The sequence below is a fragment of the Gossypium hirsutum genome, chromosome D07, assembly GCF_007990345.1.
Source record: "Gossypium hirsutum isolate 1008001.06 chromosome D07, Gossypium_hirsutum_v2.1, whole genome shotgun sequence".
In the NCBI taxonomy this organism is placed as follows: domain Eukaryota; kingdom Viridiplantae; phylum Streptophyta; class Magnoliopsida; order Malvales; family Malvaceae; genus Gossypium; species Gossypium hirsutum.
Genome location: NC_053443.1, coordinates 15,625,982 through 15,635,584, shown reverse-complemented (window position 1 = coordinate 15,635,584; position 9,603 = coordinate 15,625,982). Strand labels below are relative to the sequence as shown.

At 31.8% G+C, this 9,603-nt stretch overlaps 1 pseudogene; it reads left to right on the top strand.

Annotated features, from left to right (window-relative positions):
- Positions 1–1,045: 1,045 nt before the first annotated feature.
- LOC107961753 (transcription initiation factor TFIID subunit 15-like) lies at positions 1,046–3,585 on the top strand (annotated as a pseudogene).
- The last annotated feature ends 6,018 nt before the right edge of the window (positions 3,586–9,603 follow it).

Sequence of the window (9,603 nt, the reverse complement as noted above, 5' to 3'; positions counted from 1 at the left end):
TATGATAATTTAATAAATAAGTTGAGACTCAATTGATGAATTACATTAACTCAATTAAACTCTTAAATAATAGTATAAATATTTTAAAAACTTTAAATGCATTAGTTTTTTTAAAATTTTTTTATAAAATTAATTAATTACAATATTTAAAATGAGAGTATAAAATTAAGCATAAAGAAAAGGCAACTATGAGTCTATGACAACATATATAATTGTGTGTGCGAGAGAGAAATAAAAAGATTCAATAGCTGTTTCAACCCATGAATTTTTCGATTCAGATGCTTTATTTGAGAATTCAATAACAGTATAAATTTAAAATTTATAAATTATTAAAATGTTATTTATTTATGATTATTTTGTTTGAATAAATAATTTTTTAAAAAAAAATAGGTTATTGAATTCAAATTACAAAAATAATAATATTAAAAATAAATAACATCAACCAATGCAATATGGCTATCATTTGATTCGTAAACATATATAAATTTTTAATAATATAAACTATAAAAATATATATTAGAATTAAATAAAAATAAAATTTGAAGTTTATTTTTTTAAAATATTTATAATACGGCTATGTGTATTAAATGAAATGAGATTATAAGAATTTTTTTTTAAAATGCATCGTTAACAGCGTGTTTGAATGAAGAATTTCGAAAATTTAAAGATTTTTAAATTACTAAGATTTTAGATTTCAACAATTCAAAATGCTAGCAATTATAATTATTTTGTTTGGATAAATAATTAATTTAAGAAAATTAGGTTATTGATTTTTTATGAGTTAAATAATAATTATATTAAAAATAAGTAATATAAAAGTATTCAATTTGTATATAATTACATTTATAATATATTTTTAATAATATATATTAGAATTGAATAGAAAATATTTTTGAAGTTTTAATATTGATCTTATAGTGAGACCATGTGTATTAAATAAGATAAAAAAATATATAAAAAAATCACCCAAATATAAATTATTTTGATTTTAGACACCTACATTATACAATTCACTTCCAGTGGCCGCAACTTCCTTGTGGATTTGTTTCTACTCGTAAACATGCCTTTGAATGATGTAATTTGGGGAAAAGGAATCTAAGGGGTCAGAAGCTTTCAATTGAGTTCCTTACAGCATGTTTGGTTGGCATAAATAGTCATTCCATTCTTTGCTTATTCCCGCACTACACCGTTTGGTTCACCGTTTACTGATTCGGGGGTTTTGCTATTACACCCTTATTCCTCAGTAGCTGTAATAGGTATTCAGGGGTTTTAGCTTGGAATAGCTATTCACCTTTTTCTTCTTCACATTTTGGGACCAAAATAGCCTGCCTTCTTCTCCCTAAAAATTTCCCATCGATTTCATATCCTCAAATCAAGCCAAATCGATTCGCCTTCATCTTTTTCCAGCCAAAGGTACGTTTTCACATTTTCTTGCAGTTCTCGGGTAAGAACTCATTTTGTTTAGGGCTTCACCATTCTTCCGCTTCTTGCAGCGATTGAGAAACAGTAGCGGGAAGGGAGGTAATCTTTTTCTACACTCATCAAGCTTCATCCTCTCCGACGTTACCCTTCCATTGATTGCAGAGGTAATATTTTTACTTCTTTTCTTTATTGATTTTTCCTTCTTACGTCTGGGAACTTAAAACCGATTTCTGCCCTCAGCTCCATCTTCTCCTACGTTTCTGCTCTTCATTTTATCAGGAACGAAAAATTTCATCACTTTCACATATTTGATCTTCCAGCACCGCCGCTTGCGCCTCTACTACCAGTGAGAATACCTTGTCTCCTTTCCTTTAATTTCTACGCTTCAGATCTTTATCTATGCTTCCCAATTATCCTAAATTTTAGCGTTTTTAATTTATTTACTTTAAAATTTTGATTTAGCTTTAATCTTTTCTTTTTCCTCTAAAAAATAAGAAAAAGAATTAAGGTGAGATCTATCTGTGTTTATTTCATTGTAATATTAATAAATTTTATAATATTTTCTATTAATGCCACTATGCAGTATCAATTAAGCATTTTTTACATTTATTTCTAATTATAAATTTAGCGAAGCATTTAATTTTGTTTAGAACTTTCGAGAAGGATTTTGATGAGGTGAAGAAACTATGGCAAGCAATTCAGAAAGAGGATACCCTACAAATGGTTCCGTTTATGTTTGTAATTTACCTGAGGGAACTGATGAAAGTATGTTAGCCGAGTATTTTGGAACCATTGGCTTGCTAAAGGTATTCATAAAGCTTTGATGTAAAAACAAAATGTGTGCGGCTGTTTGTGTTATCTGCCACTTATTGTCGTATTTTTACTGATTTTATAGAATGATAAGCGAACTGGTCGACCTAAGGTATGGTTATACCGAGATAAAGTGACAAATGAGCCAAAAGGTGATGCAACGGTTACTTATAAGGATCCACATGCTGCGTTAGCTGCTGTTGAATGGTTTAATGACAAGGATTTCCATGGGAGCATAATTGGTGTTTTTATGGCAGAGAGTATGGGTAGTAATGCTGGTGTAGATGTTGGATTTGAGGACGATGCAGCAAAGGAAATGGATGGGGGTGGTGGAAGGGGTAGAGGTCGGCTTGATTCTTCAGGGAAGATGTGGCAACAGGAGGGAGATTGGCTCTGTCCGAATACAAGGTCTGTGATGTGATATTGGTGAGCAGCTTCTTCTTGCTCTTTTTATAACTTTTCCTTCCAGTTGTCTTTACCTCTGATTGTTACGTCCATAATTCATATAGTATATATTTTTTCTGGTTGCAGTTGTTCCAATGTCAATTTTTCATTCCGTGGTGTGTGCAATTGATGTGGAACTGCTCGACCTGCAGGTGCATCTGGTGGCGGAGGGTCTGGTGGTTGTGGGCGGGGTTGTGGTGCTCCTGATTCTGGTGGTCATGGCTGAGCAGTAGCTGCTACCGGTGGACTTTTTGGCCCAAATGATTGGCCTTGCCCTATGTATGACTTCTAATGCTCAAGTGAATATTTATTTTTTTTGGTCCTTGTGTGGTCGTAGGGAAGTCAATATTTCCTTTTAGTTTTTCTGTTTATTTGGTATAAAGGAGAGCACCATTGTTTATTTTGTTGTATTGTGCAAATTGGTTAGGAGCCATTAGGGATGGTTTTTATGGTGCTTTAAATGTTTTAACATTTTCAACTCTACCAATGTTAAGAAATGCTGGTGTGTTTTTATATTTGAATGCAAAGTCATCTTTTGCGCAGTGTTATTTATGTCAATTCTTTGAATTTCTGTTTAACAGGTGTGGTAACATCAACTGGGCTAAGCGTATGAAATGCAATTTTTGCAACACTAATAAACCTGGTCACAATGAGGGCGGTGTGAGGTATTGATAAGTAATTGATAGATTTGAATCTTAGATACAAATTAAAATCTCATGGATACTTTCATTGAAAAATTGATCTTTTGTCTTTGTATTGTTGATTTACTTTTCTAGGCTGGCTTTGTGTAATTGATCATTTATCTTAATTCCAGCAACAAACAGGCTAATTTTCCAATGTTTCTATTTCATATAAATGCACTTTGTAAGACTTCTTTGGCACATGAAATTACCATATTAATTCTTTTCATGGATTTTTCTCTCAAACCTTTCTACTTATTGTTGTTGTTGATCTTCTGATAGACATTATTACTATTTACATTTTTTAAGCAAACCAATGTCAAGTATTGATTTTGAGGTTAGAAAAGCAAAGATACTCCACATCTATAACTGGATGTAATTGATGAGCGTTAGATATAGGTATGTACTTGACATACCCTTGAGTGAATTACCAATTTTATATTCTGATTCTACTCGAGTAAATGTCATTAAGTTACCTTGTCCAAAAGATGAATTTGCCTCACCAACATTTGTCAAAGTCCATATTTGAGATGATCTTAATTTGACAGAAAATTAAGTATAGTTCAACTCTCCTTGCGGTTTACTTGGCTTTTCTTAGCACTTGGCCGATCTATGTGCAGGCATCCCAATATATAATATGATCATTTCTGCAAATGAAATTATAATCCAAATGTTGCACATCAAAGTTACCAAAAAACAACCTTCCAATTCTCCATTTGATAAGTTGCACAGTAATGGGTCTCTGCTCCATGCTAAAAGCAATCCAATTCCTTCAGAATACTTGAAAAACAAACAAAACGGTAAAAGTACTATAAAAGCCATTATATTAGGAGTTGCATTGTATTTTGCCATCTCCACTGGAAAAATGAGTAAATTACTCCTTATACATTAAATCAAAAAGTAAATTAGTCTTTTTATTAATATATGAATATTATGTTTGTTAATATATGAATATATGGATATTATGTTTGGATATTATGGCATATAAACTAATGAAATTATGTAACTTTTTGTTAATATGAATATTATGTTTGGATGTAAAATATAATTCTCAAGTTATTTATTACTTCTAATATTTTTGTTTTTTATTATAGAATAATTAAATTATTTGTTTCACTAATGATTTAGCTCATTAAATATGTATTGCGGTTTAAAAATAATAAAATAGATTATATATTATTTTTATAGTATTATATATTATGATTTTAGTAAATTCATATAAGGAATAATTATATTAAGAATTTTATTAAATTATATATTTTTTATTAAATTATTTTTAATAATAATTATATTAAAATATGATTAAATTATTTATTATTTATATTAATAATATTATTAAAATTCAATAACAATAACAATAATCATTTACCTAAAAAATTTCTGCTAAGGGTATTCTAGTCATTTTAGTTTTTTTCCTTATGCTATTACAACATCATTCTATTTAATCAAACACAAGAATACTATTACAGTTCTATTTCATTCCATTCAACCAAACAATTGAATTACTATTACAGTTCTATTCCATTACAGCTCTATTCAATTACAGTTCTATTCCATTACAGCAAACCAAACGTGCCCTTAATGTTTGGACATCATTTGAGAAAGGCTTCAGATGACCTATTCTACTATACGCTCCTACATAAAAAGCTTGTAGGTTACCGGTTAAAAAAGAGTTTTTAAGGGTTTAATTTTAAGAATTTTGGTAAAATGTTCTATATTTGGTAAATCCAAAATGTTTATTATTTTAGTAAATTGTTAGATATTTTAGTAAATACATATAAAATTGGTAAATAATAGAAATATTGATAAAGTCTTAGATATTTTGGTAAATTCAAAGAAATATTGATAAATTTATATAAACTTTGGTAAATAGTTAAAGATTTTGGTAATTGTTAAGATTGGTATAGGGTTAGAAATTTTGGAAATAATGGTAAAATCTTAGAAATTTTTGTAAAGCCTCATAAATATTAGTAAATCTATAGAAATTTTGATAAATCGTTAGATATATTGGTAAATTGTAAATATTTTGGAAAAGTCCTTGAAAATATTAGAAAATTGTTAGATATATTAGTAAATCGTTAGATACATTAGTAAATCCTTAAATATTTTGGTAAAGTCATACAAATTTTGGTAATTGTTAAGACCTGGTATAGGGTTTAGAAAATTTGGAAATATTGGTTAAATCTTAAAAATTTTGTTAAATTCTCATAAATATTAGTAAATCAATAGAAATTTTGGTAATTCGTTAGATATTTTCGTAAAACATTAAAAATTTTAGTAAATTGTTAGATGTTTTGGTAAAACCTTAACAATTTTGTAAGGTGTGCCTCGTATTCTTCTCTCAGTTAAACTCCATTATTTTTTCCCAATTAGACTCTAATTATATTTTAGTATGATTAGAACTCTAATCTTAGCCTATTTAAAGGGGCCTTGTATCCCTATTTTGATACGCCAATTAGCAAGGGCTTTTCTTTAAAGCCGATATGATGTAGTCGCATATGAATTTTAGTGAGAGTTTCGTGGTAATTATGGAGTGTATTTTATACCCCTTTTGTGGGTGCCCTATAAGATTTAGAGTTTTGTTTACCGACTTGCTATTTGGGATTTTGAGTCTTTGTATTCGGGGTTTTGGGTAATCTATGTTTAGTACATTTAGGTTTATTTTCTCTATATTGTACTCTCGTTTGCTTGCTCATTTGGTGAAAAGAAAAAACTTCATTTGCCCATGGTTTTTCCCTTTTTGAGGGTTTTCCACGTAAAATATTTGTATTCGTTATTCTCCACTTTTACTATCTCGTTATTTATACAGGTCGATCCCCAACAAATTTGTATTAGAGCTACGGTTCAGCTTCCGCAGATTGACTCGTTCGGTGACACAACAATGATTTTGGATATCGAGAAGGTCGATGGACCACGAATTTTAGTTTCGGATAATTACAGAGGTAGCTAATGTGGTTGATGACAAGGGTGATGATTCTTTACTCTCCAGACAATTCGGTTAAAGGTGGTGTCGTGTCAAATGTCAAGCATATGTCTGATTTAGAGAAGAATCTCACCCCTTTTTTTGGTTTTTAGAACTTGAATGGTTCACAGAATGTTTTGAGGCAAGATTAGTCATAGAGGGTTACAGTCAAGTGGAGAGAATTGATGTTTTCTCTCATGTTTGGGCATTACTAGCCCTTGTTGCATTATACAACTTTGATTTGAAGACTAGGAGTCTTTCAGTTTCCAAGTTCAAACACAGTTTATACTTGGTTGACATTCTCTAAAATTCAAGTTAGGCCCATGACGAGGCATGAAAAAGGAGGTGTGATAAATATGAGTCAAGGTGGAGAGTTGTGAGGTGTGCCTCGTATTTTTTCCCAATTAAACTGTGTTATTTTTTCCCAATTAGACTCTAATTATTCCGGGGATATTTTAGTATGATTAGAACTCTAATCTTAGCCTATTTAAAGGGGCCTTATATCCTTGTTTTGATATGCCAATCAACAAGGGCTTTTCTTTAAATGCGACAAGATGTATTTTGGTGAGAGTTTCGTGGTGATTATGGAGAATATTTTATACCTCTTTTGTGAGTGCCCTATGAGATTTAGAGTTTTGTTTACTAGTTTGCTCTTCGGGATTTTGAGCTTTGTATTCAGGGTTTTAGGTAATGTACATTTAGTACATTTAGCTTTGTTTTCTCTATATTATACTCTCGTTTGCTTACTCGTTGAATGAAAAGTCGAAGCCTCATTTTCCCATGGTTTTTCCTTCTTTAAGGGTTTTCCACGTAAAATATTTGTATTTGTTATTCTCCACTTTTACTATATCGTTGTTTATACGGGTCGATCCCTAACAAATTTGTATTAGAGCTACGGTTAAGTTTCCGCAGATCGACTTGTTCGGTGACTCAAAATAATTTTGGATATTTGAGAAGTTTGATGGATCACGAATTTCAATTTGGATAATTATAGAGGTAGCTATTGTGGATGACAAGGGTGATGATTCTTTACTCTCTAGTTAATCCGGTTGAAGGTGGTGTCATGTCAAATTCAGGCATATGTCTGATTTAGAGAAAAATCTCATCTCTTTTTTAGTCTTTAGGACTCGAATGGTTCACAAAATGTTTTGAGGCAAAGTTAGTCGTAGAGGGTTACAGTCAGCTGAAGAGTATTAATGTTTTCTCTCCTGTTCGGGTATTACTGGCCCTTGTTGCATTATACAACTTTGATTTGAAGACTAGGAGTATTTCAGTTTCCAAGTTCAAACACAATTTAGACTTGGTTGACATTCTTCAAAATTCGAGTTAGGCCCGTGACAAGGCATAAAAAATGAGGCGTGATAAATACGAGTCAAGGTGGAGATTGTAGGTGTGCCTTGTATTCTTTTCCTAGTTAAATCTGTTACTTTTTCCCAATTAGACTCTGATTATTCTAGGGATATTTTAGTATGATTAGAACTCTAATCTTAGCCTATTTAAAGGGGCTTTATATTACTGTTTTGATACGACAATCAACAAGGGCTTTTCTTTAAAGGCGACAAGATGTATTTTGGTGGTGATTATGAATAGTATTTTACACCCTTTTTGTGAGTGCCCTATGAGATTTAGAGTTTTGTTTACTGGCTTTCTCTTCAGGATTTTCAGCTTAGTATTTGGTGTTTTAGGTAATGTACGTTTAGTACATTTAGGTTTATTTTCTCTATATTATACTACCGTTTGTTTACTCATTTAATAAAAAAAATAAAAGCCTCATTTGCTTGTGATTTTTTCCTCTTTGAGGGTTTTTTCACGTAAAATATTTGTATTCGTTAATCTACACTTTTACTATCTCGTTGTTTATATGGGTCGATCCCCAACAAATTTGTACTAGAGCTACGGTTCAGCTTCTACAGATCGACTCGTTCAATGACACAATAATGATTTTGGATATCGAGAAGTTTGATAGATCATGAATTTCATTTTTGGATAATTACGGAGGTAGCTAATGTGGGCGATGACAAGGGTGATGATTCTCTACTCTCAAGATAATCTAGTGAAAGGTGGTGTTGTGACAAATGTCAGGCATGTGTTTGATAATCCGGTTGAAGGTGGTGTCGTGTCAAATGTCAAGCATGTATCTGATTTAGAGAAGAATCTCAACCATTTTTTGGTCTTTAGGACTCAAATGGTTCGCAGAATGTTTTGAGGCAAGGTTAGTCGTAGAGGGTTACAGTTAGGTAGAGAGAATTGATGTTTTCTCTCCTGTTAGGGTATTATTGACCCTTGTTGCATTATACAACTTTGACTTGAAGACTAGGAGTCTTTCAGTTTCCAAGTTCAAACACAGTTTAGACTTGGTTGACATTCTCCAAAATTCGAGTTAGGCCCGTGACGAGGCTTGAAAAAGGAGGCATGATAAATACGAGTCAATGTGGAGATCTGTGGGGTGTGCGTTGTATTTTTTTCCTAGTTAAACTCTATTATATTTTCCCAATTAGACTCTGATTATTCTAGGGATATTTTAGCATGATTAGAACTCTAATCTTAGCCTATTTAAAGGGCATTATATCCCTGTTTTGATACGACAATCAACAAGGGCTTTTCTTTAAAGGCAACAAGATGTAGTTTGGTGGTGATTATGGAGAGTATTTTATACCCCTTTATTGAGTGCGCTATGAGATTTAGGGTTTTGTTTACTAGCTTGCTCTTCGGGATTTTGAGCTTTGTATTTGGGGTTTTAGGTAATATACGTTTAGTACATTTATGTTTATTTTCTCTATATTATACTATCTTTTGCTTACTCATTTAATGAAAAGCCGAAGCCTCATTTGCCCATGGTTTTTCCCTCTTTGAGGGCTTTCCATGTAAAATATTTGCATTCGTTATTCTCCACGTTTACCATATCGATTTTTATACGGGTCGATCCCTAACAAATTTGAATTAGTGCTACGGTTCAGCTTCTGCAAATCAACTCGTTCGGTGACACAACAATGATTTTGGATATCGAGAAGTTCGATGGATCATGAATTTTAGTTTCGGATAATTACAGAGGTAGCTAATGTGGTTGATGACAAGGGTGATGATTCTTTACTCTCCAGACAATTCGGTTGAAGGTGGTGTCGTGTCAAATGTCAAGCATATGTCTAACTTAGAGAAGAATCTCACCCCTTTTTTGGTTTTTAGAACTCGAATGGTTCACAGAATGTTTTGAGGCAAGATTAGTCGTAGAGGGTTACAGTCAAGTGGAGAGAATTGATGTTTTCTCTCATGTTTGGGTATTACTAG